At 39.8% G+C, this 13,043-nt stretch overlaps 2 long non-coding RNA genes across 2 annotated transcripts in view; both read right to left on the minus strand.

Moving 5' to 3' along the window:
• LOC138971449 (uncharacterized) overlaps positions 1–13,043 on the minus strand; it is a 56,119-nt gene that overhangs the window by 956 nt on the left and 42,120 nt on the right. The window lies entirely within an intron of this gene.
• Positions 2,006–8,501, minus strand: LOC138970349 (uncharacterized). The gene is made up of 7 exons (XR_011456902.1): positions 8,408–8,501; positions 7,520–7,599; positions 6,811–6,954; positions 6,353–6,427; positions 4,733–4,808; positions 3,650–3,725; positions 2,006–2,597 (listed from the first exon to the last, which is right to left on the minus strand). It is a non-coding gene; the product is annotated as an uncharacterized lncRNA (long non-coding RNA).

Consider the following 13,043-nt stretch of genomic DNA (forward strand, 5'->3'; position numbering starts at 1 on the left):
AAAATTTTACAAATCACGTTTTTGCGCCCGATATTTTCTTGTCATCTCCAAAGTCAAGGGACAAACACGAAATTCTTTGACTTTTGGGGTAGCGCGACTCTGTTAATTTTAAGAATTAAAAACAAAAAAAAATTCATTACTAGGATGTCCCATCGTTGGAAAATTCCGGTCGCTTCCTCCGAGTGGAAAGCTAGCAGTGACAGAGTCGCACTACCCCAAGTCAAGGGATCTATTAGTCCTGTTTCGCCGTTATCCCAATTCGCCCCATCCCATTTTGGCGACATTTCTCAGGCCAAGTGTCATTTTACCACCATATCATGTACCATTAGCTCCACATCCCATTTTGGCGCAATCCCGTTTCGCCGTTAGCCCATTTCGCCCCCATCCCATTTTTGCGACATTTTACAGGCCAAGTGTCATTTTACCACCATGTCATGTACCATTAGCTCCACGTCCCATTTTGACGCAATCCCGTTTGGCCGTTATCCCATTTTGCCCCCATCCCATTTTTGCGACATTTCATAGGTTATGTGTCATTTTACATGCCATTCTAAAGTGTCAAAACTCATTTCAGGAGGTTATTACATAAAATGCAACCTCCAGCGTGATTTTTTAGAAACAAACAGGTATTTGGGGACGATGTTTGCTGTACAGCAGTGAAATGGGGACGTCCAAAAGTGCAGAGCTCCCGCAGAGCTATATGAATGGTTTCATCACATACATGGCGCTAGGCGACATATGTTGTGAAAAATTTTACAAATCACGTTTTTGCGCCCGATATTTTCTTGTCATCTCCAAAGTCAAGGGACAAACACGAAATTCCTTGACTTTTGGGGTAGCGCGACTCTGTTAATTTTAAGAATTAAAAAAAAAAAAAAAAATTCATTACCAGGATGCCCCATCGTTGGGAAATTCCGGTCGCTTCCTCCGAGTGGAAAGCTAGCAGTGACAGAGTCGCACTACCCCAAGTCAAGGGATCTATTAGTCCTGTTTCGCCGTTATCCCAATTCGCCCCCATACCATTTTGGCGACATTTCTCAGGCCAAGTGTCATTTTACCACCATATCATGTACCATTAGCTCCACATCCCATTTTGGCGCAATCCCGTTTCGCCGTTAACCCATTTCGCCCCATCCCATTTTTGCGACATTTTACAGGCCAAGTGTCATTTTACCACCATGTCATGTACCATTAGCTCCACGTCCCATTTTGGCGCAATCCCGTTTGGCCGTTAGCCCATTTCGCCCCCATCCCATTTTTGCGACATTTTACAGGCCAAGTGTCATTTTACCACCATGTCATGTACCATTAGCTCCACGTCCCATTTTGGCGCAATCCCGTTTGGCCGTTATCCCATTTTGCCCCCATCCCATTTTTGCGACATTTCATAGGCCATGTGTCATTTTACATGCCATTCTAAAGTGTCAAAACTCATTTCAGGAGGTTATTACATAAAATGCAACCTCCAGCGTGATTTTTTAGAAACAAACAGGTATTTGGGGACGATGTTTGCTGTACAGCAGTGAAATGGGGACGTCCAAAAGTGCAGAGCTCCCGCAGAGCTATATGACCCAGGCAGCAGAGTAATATGCCCAGCATATGACAAACATATGACATGGCATGTGGAAATCATATAGTAAAACCATATGTCAGTCATAGATAAATTGCAAATGGTTTTGGAATGGCTACCATATGGTTTTTAGGTGAAAATGACATGTCAAAACCACTAGTTTGCCACATCTCAAGTGACATTGTCATATGGAAACCTCATTTACACCACATTACAAGTGACACTGACATATGGAAATCATTTGTTTGCCATATCACAAATGACATTGGCATATGCAAATTGCATGGTTGCCATGAAACAAATGATATTGTTTAGTATATGTCACATGTTTACTGTATGAATGACATGTCTTCGTCATATGTTTGACCGATACTTCGAACCTCACAGACACACACTCAATCACACATTTTCACAACAAAAGACAAAACAACAGTCTGAAGATCATACTTTATATTCAATATCATAATAATAAGCCAACTTGTATCTTTTCTCCATAAGGAATCAATGAAACAAAGTCACAGCAGGAATAATACTCCCAAGTCAGCCAAACACACACACATTAAGGGAAAAAAAGGCTTTAAAGTATAGTTTAAAAAACTAAAACAAAAAAAGTACCTGCAACTCTCCTCCAAAAAGGCTCTGTAGTGAACCCATGACTATGCATCACTTCAGGGTTGGACCTTGAGTGTGCGTGGTGAATAACCATCGCAGCACTGGGAATGTAATCTCTGCAGTATGATTTAAAGACAAGTTCTGGATTGAGAAGAATTAATCTGCTTTAAAATTTGGTGTCAGGATCATATGTTATCTTAAGATAATCAGTCCTACACTCTGAATGTGGGTCAAGGTTTGTCACTCTTCAGCTTTCTGGATGATGCACAGGGGTGGTGTCTTGGACAGAACTTCTCCCCCATCACCAGAGTTTAGCACCACCGACTGTGCCGAAACAGATATATCCCTTATCACGAAGATGTGTGAGCTTGATCGGCTGACATCTTGCAAGACTTTGTTACATGAGGCATGGTACCTGGAAAAAAAAGAGAAAAAATAGAACCTGATGGAATGAAGTGTAGCCAGAGGAAAATGTTTACCATTTGACAGTGTAAAATTGTATGACTGGAGGACACTACATTCTTTAACAGAGATTTTTTGCAGACTTTTTTTTATCGGCTCTTACTGATAGGTTAGCAATAGCCAAACTAACGTCAAACTGCTCTTATCGCATTAGGAGGTAGCTCCGATAGCCCCGACAGCTGCACTGGCCTTTAAAGTCTGACAAGAATCGTCGCTTAAAACCAGTGTGAGCGTTTGCACTGTTCACAAGGGCAGCAAATTTGATCTGATTTGGCACTGACTTAAATGAACAAAACTTAAGTCACAACCTGACTCACCAAAGAGAAAATAACAAATTGAGGTTGGGAGAGAGAGAAATCTTGAAGTTGAACAGTTATTGATTTATAAGGCTAAAGCCTCGGTCATACAGGCGACTCACTCGTTGCGATTCAGTCTTTGGCCGATCGCACATAAAATCGTAGGCCATTGACCCGTCACACGATGAACGATAACTCCACACGAGCGGGGCAGAAGTGACGTGTCATAGTGAACACGGCAAACGCGCTTTGCTAAATGTTCGAACGTCGCTCTACTTTTCTGAAAAATTCCTTTCAGCATTACGCCTTTGCAAGAAATAAAGTTCCCAGACAGCTGCAATTAATGTTTTCCGACCGCTGTACACGCCTAAAACGTCTCCTTTATATCTGAGTAAAAAACTGTTCTTCACAAAAGTTTTGAATCGACGAAGAGACGCGGTACGCCACTGTCCGCCATTATTTTACGTCACGGCGTCAAGGCCGCAGCAACGCGTTCTGATTGGCTCTGCCCCTGCGATTGACCGACGACTGGATCGCAGGAATATAGAACATGTTCTAAACCTCAAAGCTACGGGTGAATCGCATGAGACCGAGTCGCAGACTTGTCGTAGCTGTTTTCTACGACTGAGTCGGCTGTGTGACAGGGTAAATCGCGCGACTCAGTCGCATGTGTGACAGCCCTCTAAGTGATATATGAATGGTTACTTACCTCGACTCAAAAAGCAAGGTCTTGTTTGTAGTTCAGAGTATGTTTGACCTGACCGAAGCTGTTCATTACTGCCACCCTGAAAAGATATCACAGAAATAATTAATGCTTGATGAAGACATATGCAATTGCAAAAAACTCTTACCAAAAATACCCATTCAGGTTACAGAACTAAAAATAAATCCTCTGAATAATAAAACTGAGAAAATTGAGCCTATTACTATGAGTATGGCTGGGGAACACTACATTCTTTTACATTTGATCAATTATTTTTTTTTTTAATGAATAAAATCTTTGAGAGAATTTGACAGTTAAGGTTGATAGAGACTGGTCCATTATGTTTTCTCAAATTACTGGGCATAACTCTCACACACAAACAGACAGAAAAAAAAGGTGAAAAGGGTAGGAGCGAGCTGACAGTCACTCAATAACTGCACTGAAAGGAGTTGAAATAAATTGATGAAAAATGACACCGACACAAAACTATATCCCTGCCTAGATTTTCAGATCATCTCTGAAAACATTTAAGTGCTGTTCACATGACAGACGAGCAAACAACTTTCCCCCGACTCGAAGTCGTTTGAAAATACCTCCTGGGTTGTCGGCAAAAAGTCAGCCATGTGAACGGCTCCAGCAATTTAGAAACAAATCAGGTAAGACTTAGCAGCGACTCCAAAAACTGCTGGACTTGGCCGTGGAATAACAAAGATATTCCGCAGACTTTTCTTATCGCCGCTTACTGATTGGTTAGCTATAGCAAAACTATCGCCAAACTGCTCTTACTGCATTAGGAGGTAGCTCCGATAGCTGCACTGGTATTCAAAGTCGGACAAGAATCGTCACTTGAAACAAGTTTGAGCGTTTTTGCTGTTCACAAGGGCAGCAATTTTGATTTGATTTGGCGCTGACTAAAATTGTTTCAAAGTAGGGGGAAAGTTGGTACAAAGTCTGCCATGTCAACAAAACTTAAGTCACAACCTGACTCACCAAAGAAAAAAGAAAATATTGAGGTTGGGAGAGAGAGAAATCTTGAAGTTGAACAGTTATTGATTGATAAGGCTAAGTGATATGTGAATGGTTACTTACCTCAACTCAAAAAGCAAGGTCTTGTTTGTAGTTCAGAGTATGTTTGACCTGACCAAAGCTGTTCATTACTGCCACCCTGAAAAGATATCACAGAAATAATTAATGCTTGATGAAGACATATGCAATTGCAAAAAACTCTTACCAAAAAAACCCATTCAGGTTACAGAACTAAAAATAAATCCTCTGAATAATAAAACTGAGAAAATTGAGCCTATTACTATGAGTATGGCTGGGGGACATTACATTCTTTTACATTTGATGAATAAAATCTTTGAGAGAATATGACAGTTAAGGTTCATAGAGACTGGTCTATTATGTTTTCTCAAATTACTGGACATAACTCTCACACACACACAAAGAAAAAAAGGTGAAAAGGGTAGGAGTGAGCTGACAGTCACTCAATAACTGCACTGAAAGGAGTTGCAATAAATTGATGAATAATCACACCGACACAAAACTATACCCCTGCCTATAGATTTTCGCTTTTAGATCATCAGAAAACATTTAAGTGCTGTTCACATGGCAGACGAGCAAACAACTTTTCCCCAACTTAGTTGTTTAAAAATATCTCCTGGGTTGCTGGCAAAAAGTCAGCTATGTGAACGGCGCTAGCAAGTCAGAAACAATTAAGGTAAGACTTAGCAGCGACTCCAAAAACTGCTGGACTTGGCCATGGAATAAACAAAGATATTCCACAGACTTTTCTAATAGCCGCTTACTGATTGGTTAGCTATAGTCAGGGCCTAGCATTGGATAAAGTGTGTTCAGCTTACAAAGGCGGGGGTCTGGGGGCCGCCCCCTGAATTTGAAGATTTGTTGGAGATTTTTTTTTCTCCTAAAATGACCCCCCCCCCCCACCCCCCTAAAGAAGATTGAGCAACTAAATTATGCCATAGTCCATATCGGCACATTACTTCTTCTGAATTGCCTTCGGAACAAAATCCAGCCATTCCCACTTCCAGGAATACCTGGATTCTTTGTCACTGAATGGCTGACCACGTTCAACAATGTTGCTTCGATACAGTCAAGAGCCACAAAACACCGGCACAAAGCATGCTCGCGCGATGCCAGAGGAAGTGCGTGCTCAAGCAAACTGTCAAACCGATTGAGAATTGAACCGAACGGCGCACAAAACGAAAGCTGGGACTGTTTGGGTTTACCGTTTGGGAATAACAGGTTTTTGCATTTCGGCGTACACCAAATCGAGTTCCGCGTACTGGAGATGTTATTTTGGCGTAAAGTACGCCGAACGGCTTACAATGCTAGGCCCTGTATAGTCAAACTATAGCCAAACTGCTTTTGTCGCATTAGGAGGTAGCTCCAATAGCTGCACTGGCCTTCAAAGTCTGACAAGAATTGTCGCTTATAACAATAATCGCTTATCGTCGTTTGATAGTTTGCGCTGTTTACAACACAAGGGTAGCACTTTTTATTTGATTTGGCACTGACTAAAACTGTTTTAAAGTAGGGGGATAGTTGGTACAAAGTCTGCCATGTAAACAAAAGTCACAACCTGACTCACCAAAGAGAAAATAAAAAAATTGAGGTTGGGCGAGAGAGAAATCTTGAGGTTGAACAGTTATTGATTGATGAGGCAGAGTGATATGAATGGTTACTTACCTGGACTCAATAAGCTAGGCCTTGTTTGTAGTTCAGAGTATGTTTGACCTGACTGAAGCTGTTCATTACCGCCACCTTGAACAAATATCACAGAAATAGTTAACATTTGATGAAGATGCAATTTACATTTGATGGATGACATTCTTTTTTAAATGAAGACAGAAAAAAATCTTTAAAAAGTCCACACTTGTTCATCAATAAAAAACACACATGCCTGGGTAATTAGAAAATAAAAAAATAAAGCAATCATCAACATACCACCCTGTTTTTCTTCTTTACTGAAAACAATGCATTTGTTTCCCTAAACCAGTAAAAAAAAAAAATTGACACATCTGCTTTTATTACTTTAAAAAGGTTATACAAAAGAATAAAAGACAAAATAAGCCAAATTCATAAAACAAAAAGACCCTGACAAATGTGTCGCTGTCAACGATGCATCTGTTGCTATTGAGATATACCTGTACATCTTCACCTGGCCGCAGTAGCGAAACCACAGTCTGCGTTAGCGGCGTCTGTGGCGATGTTATCTGTTGAGGGCTGAGGTCACTGTCCATCTCAGCTTTCTTCAAGTTCAAACACACTGTCTGCATACTCATGGCTTTCTGAAAAATAAATCCTTGAAATTAATTAGGAACACAATGATTCATCATTCACAAGCCTCAAAGTCACACTCACAACAAAAACAAAATTGGAATGTATAATATAATTTAAAAACAATTAAGGTAAGACTTAGCAGCGACTAGAAAAGCTGCTGCACTTGGCCGTGGAATAAAAAAGATATTCCGCTGACTTTTCTTATCGCCGCTTACTGATTGGTTAGCTATAGAGTCAAACAATAGCCAAACTGCTTTTGTCGCATTAGGAGGTAGCTCCAATAGCTGCACTGGCCTACAAAGTCTGACAAGAATCGTTGCTTAAAACAAGTTTGACAGTTTGCGCTGTTTAGCAGTTTACATCACAAGGGTAGCACTTTAGATTTGATTTGGCCCTGACTAAAATTGTTTCAAAGTAGGGGGAAAGTTGGTACAAAGTCTGCCATGTAAACAAAAGTCACAACCTGACTCACCAAAGAGAAACAAATTTGAGGTTGGAAGAGAGAGAAATCTTGAAGTTGAAACTTGAACGGTTATTGATTTATGAGGCAGAGCGATATGAATGGTTACTTACATTGACTTAATACGCAAGGTCCTGTTTGTAGTTCAGATCAGAGTATGTTTGAACTGACCGAAGCTGTTCATTACCGCCACCTTGAACAAATATCACAGAAATAGTTAACACTTGATGAAGATGCAATTTACATGTCATTTGATGGATGACATTTTTTTAAATGAAGACAGAAACAAATCTTTAAAAAGTCCACACTTGTTCATCAATGAAAACAAAATTGGAATACATGTATAATCAGTAGATTAGAAACCAGAAGTTTACCAACAGACAGGAAGCTGATAAATGTTAAATGAGAATGTAAAACACTACCATCCAATTCGCAGGTTACATATGTTTACTTCAACAAAAATCGGGTTGGTTGAATTTTACATCGTGTGTAAATTGTAATGTAGATCAGCTCGCGAATAAAATATATTATTCAATCACTATCAATATCATGAATATGAAAAGCAGAGTCTCGTCTACTTGTGAACAATGTTTCAAACGATTATATTTGAAGCGAACGGGTAAGACATGTGTTGTAATTTAGCAACCTCCCCGATTTGTGTGTGCATGTGACCGGCGAATCGGAGCATTTTCACTGTTACTGTTTTAATTTTACAACTTCTATTCTAAAAACCAAACCACAACATCAATCAACATCATGTTTTTGGAAAAGTTAGTTGACTCACACCTCGTTCAGAAAAAAAAACAACCTTGGATGAATAGAACAGTGTTCTTCTAGGCAAAAAAAATAAAATAAAATCGAGAATGCGACTGTTGTGTGAGCCCTCCCAATCCCAGCATCAGTCATCAAATTCGAAATCAAATTGTTCCATCAGTTAATTCACTCGATCAGTACTTCGTTAGACAATCAATCTTCATTTTAGAATGAAAGACAAGGATTACCTTACATCCAATAAGCAACTCAAAATACAAGGCAGGAAGATAAAAGGGTGAAAAACGCCACAACATGTGGCATACTCCACAGCGCCAACCGGAAATGATCGAGATCATTAATTAACAAGGGAAATAACTGAAAGATATTGCTCTTTGCAGTTGTTATTGTCTCCCTTAAAACAAATGGCTCACTGAACTAAACATTATGAGTGTAGTCTAAATGCTCAGTTGACCAAAAAACAAAACTTCAGCAACTTTTTTTTAACCAACATTTTTTTTAATTGAAAGTTGGCAGTCTCTTTGTTTTTAGATTTATTTTATCAAATAAAAGAAATAAAAAGACTGAGAATAAATTTTATGATAAAAATTTAATAAAAATCCAATACATAAAATAAAAATATTTGTTTAAAAAAATAAAATGTATTCTTTGAACCCAAACTGTCTAAAAATAAATTTAAAAATAACCGAATAAAGGTTATAAATGCAATTAAAATTCTAAATAAAAAAAATGTCACCAAGAAGAATAACTAATTTTTATGTTAAAATGTCAAAATTAAATACAGGTAAAAAAATAAACATAAAAAGAATTGTTTTTATAAAGAACAAACATAAATGCACGGTATTAAATTAGGAAAACAAAGATTGCAATCACCTTTTCAAATAAGCGTGGTGAAATCGTTTGGACTGCAACAACTTCTGCGTAAAAATTGGCGAAATGTAAGGCGCGAATAGCGAAGGTGTCACGCATTCCAGCATGAAAAAGAAAAAAAAAACCTGCATGCAGGATCATGGTGGCTGGGGACGCTCGCCTTATAAAATATAGTCAAACTCAGACAACAAACTTCGGCTGATTGCAAAAAGTTATCACATACATTTTTTTGCAAAATAACAAATGACACAAACAAATTGCAAAAAAACCTTTATTATAAATATTTTTTTTACACACACTCAAAACCTTATTTGGAGGGTTTAGACGCACTCAACCACAAAAATGGCATACCATAGTTTGTCCCAAATTCAGATTTTTCAATTGTCATTTTTGTAATTAATATACAATAATTCGCAAAATAAATACCATAATTGTTCACAAACAAAAGCTTTAAAATAATTCAGCTTTAAAAAGTAGAGTAGCTGACCGCGCCAGCAAGAATCCAGCTGGCTATGATATGCCGCTGGTCATGGTCAGATCATGTGAGAAATGACAAATTGTAACCATGTGGTATCCATACGATTTCTGACATATGTACAATATGTGGCAACTGGCATCTGTCCCGCAGATGATTTCCAGATCTTTTGCTACCTGGGGAATGGTTTCATCACATACATGGCGCTAGGCGACATATGTTGTGAAAAATTTTACAAATCACGTTTTTGCGCCCGATATTTTCTTGTCATCTCCAAAGTCAAGGGACAAACACGAAATTCCTTGACTTTTGGGGTAGCGCGACTCTGTTAATTTTAGGAATTAAAAAAAATAAAAAAATTCATTACTAGGATGTCCCATCGTTGGGAAATTCCGGTCGCTTCCTCCGAGTGGAAAGCTAGCAGTGACAGAGTCGCACTACCCCAAGTCAAGGGATCTATTAGTCCTGTTTCGCCGTTATCCCAATTCGCCCCCATCCCATTTTGGCGACATTTCTCAGGCCTAGTGTCATTTTACCATCATATCATGTACCAATAGCCCCACATCCCATTTTGGCGCAATCCCGTTTGGCCGTTAGCCCATTTCGCCCCCATCCCATTTTTGCGACATTTTACAGGCCAAGTGTCATTTTACCACCATGTCATGTACCATTAGCTCCACTTCCCATTTTGGCGCAATCCCGTTTCGCGGTTATCCCATTTTGCCCCCATCCCATTTTTGCGACATTTCATAGGCCATGTGTCATTTTACCACCGTGTCAAACCACTAGCGCCACATTCCATTTTGTCGCCATGCCGTTTTGCCGTCATCCCATTTTGCCGCCATCTCTATTTCGCGACATTTTGGATTGTGGCAAAAATGGAATTTGGCGTAAACGGAATGTCTTCCTAGTTGAATAACGCAGTATAGTAGTATAGTGAGGCTTGGCAAGAAGAATAAATAAAAAATGTGATGGCGGCCAAATGGGATGGTGTCAAAATGGGATGACGTGCTATTGTTATGACACGGTAGTAAAATGACGCTTGGCTTGTAAAATGTCGCGACAATGGGATGGGGGATAAATGGAATACGGTGAAACGGCATGGCGGCCAAATGGGATATGGTGTCAAAATGGGATGTCGCGCTATTGTTATGACATGTTAGTAAAATGCCCTGTCACGTAGTCTCAATCCAAATTGGAAATCCATAGCATCATCATTATAATCATCCTCATCTCATTAATCATCCAAAATTATAAATTTTATAAAATGACGCTTGGCTTGTGAAATGTCGCGAAAATGGGATGGGGAAAAAAATGGGACGGCGGCAAAATGGGATTGCACCAAAATGGGATGTGGATCAGCAACTAGATTTCCAATTTTAAAGTCTTAGGTATGACCCGGTGTGACGTTTTCATCTTTCGCCGTGTTGATATTTCGATTTTCGGCCTCGTTGATCTAGTATAAACTCTACACTGAACAAAAAAAAACACCCTTCGAAAGTACTGATGAGCGACCTTGTGTACCTTACATTCATGGGGCCAAATTTGTCCAACCAATTATTTTATTTAACTTAGAAATTTGATTCATCCTAAAATGTTTCCCTTCTTACTCAAGGGACCTAACCACTCGGTACACGTTTTCGAAGAATTCGATTTTGGGAGTGAAATCTATTTAATTTCACAACCAATTTTTTTCACATGCAAGAAACTGACATGCTTTTCGTCCATAAATAATTTCTCTTCTTAATTTTACCAGGAAACAACATTTCGGTCTCGAGTAAATATCGAGGGGGAAATATGTACACAGGCGAAAGATGAAATCGTGACACCGGCCGAGGTTCAAACCCACGACCTCCCGATCACGGGGCGGACGCCTTACCACTAGGCTAATCGTGCCGGTTTACCCTTGAGTGACAGACGGACAGACAAAAGAATATACAGACAGACCGTGATTAACACAAACACACACACTCAGCAGAGCAAAGCGGTATAACACACAAACTCAGCAGAGCAAGGCAGTATTACACACACAGACTCTGCAGAGCAACTAAGTCGGTGACACACAGACACAGTTATTTGGGGACGATGTTTGCTGTACAGCAGTGAAATGGGGACGTCCAAAAACCGATAGCTCTGCGCTGTGCTATGAATGGTTTCATCAGTTACATATGGCGCTAGGCGACATAAGAGTATTTCCAATCCAGTCAGTAGCTAGCATTCACGACCCTGACAACGGATGGTTTGAGTCTGATTTATGAGAATGAGAATGAGGGAGAGAGAGTTGTATTAAATTGAATTGAATTAAATTGAATTGAATTTATCTTTCTCTTAACACTGTAACAGAACAAGAAATGCTAAAATGTTTTTTTTTCATCCCGCCCTCGCCCATTGAGTTGAAATAGAAGTTAACCACATTATGTTTGAAAATGTTCCCAGTGCTTTATGTACAATAATGTTTCAATACAATCATAGTGTATTAACATTTTACCAGTATCAGCTGCAAAATAGAAGTAGTGCTTTACAAGTTTCGAAAGAGAAACAGCATGTAATGATACGTAAATGGTGTACAGCAGTGAATTGGGGACTGTTTCCCAAACAGCAGTCAGATGGGGTCTGGTTGTTGTACAGCAGTCATTTGGAGGCACAAGCTAAAACTGCTTCAGAGATGTGTGTTTTTCATTGGCTTTGATCTCCGCTGAGAGGGAGAGAGTCAGAAAGAGCGACAGAGACAGATAGACAGAGACAGAGAGACAGACCCTTACCCTTGAGTGACAGACGGACAGACAAAAGAATATACAGACAGACAGACCGTAATTAACACAAACACACTCAGCAGAGCAAAGCGGTATAACACAAACTCTGCAGCAAGGCAGTATTACACACACACACACACACTCTGCAGAGCAACTAAGTCGGTGACACACAGACACAGGTATTTGGGGACGATGTTTGCTGTACAGCAGTGAAATGGGGACGTCCAAAAACCGCAGCGATAGGGCCATATCAGGGCGGTGCTGCTTTGACATATAACGTGCGCCACACACAAGACAGAAGTCGCAGCACAGGCTTCATGTCTTACCCAGTCACATTATTCTGACACCGGACCAACCAGTCCTAGCACTAACCCCATAATGCCAGACGCCAGGCGGAGCAGCCACTAGATTGCCAATTTTAAAGTCTTAGGTATGACCCGGCCGGGTTTCGAACCCACGACCTCCCGATCACGGGGCGGACGCCTTACCACTAGGCCACCGTGCCGGTATGGTTTGAGTCCTATTTATGAGAACGAGAATGAGGGAGAGATGATTGTATTGAATTGAATTGAATTAAATTGAATTGAATTGATCTTTATCTTAACACTGTAACAGAATAGGACATGCTAAACTACTTTTTTTTTTCATCCCGCCCTCGCTCATTGAGGTGAAATAGAAGTTAACCACATTATGTTTCAAAATGTTTCCAGTGCATTATGTACAATAATGTTTTAATACAATCATAGAGTATTAACGTTTTACCAGTAT

This window comes from Littorina saxatilis, linkage group LG7 (genome assembly GCF_037325665.1).
Source record: "Littorina saxatilis isolate snail1 linkage group LG7, US_GU_Lsax_2.0, whole genome shotgun sequence".
In the NCBI taxonomy this organism is placed as follows: domain Eukaryota; kingdom Metazoa; phylum Mollusca; class Gastropoda; order Littorinimorpha; family Littorinidae; genus Littorina; species Littorina saxatilis.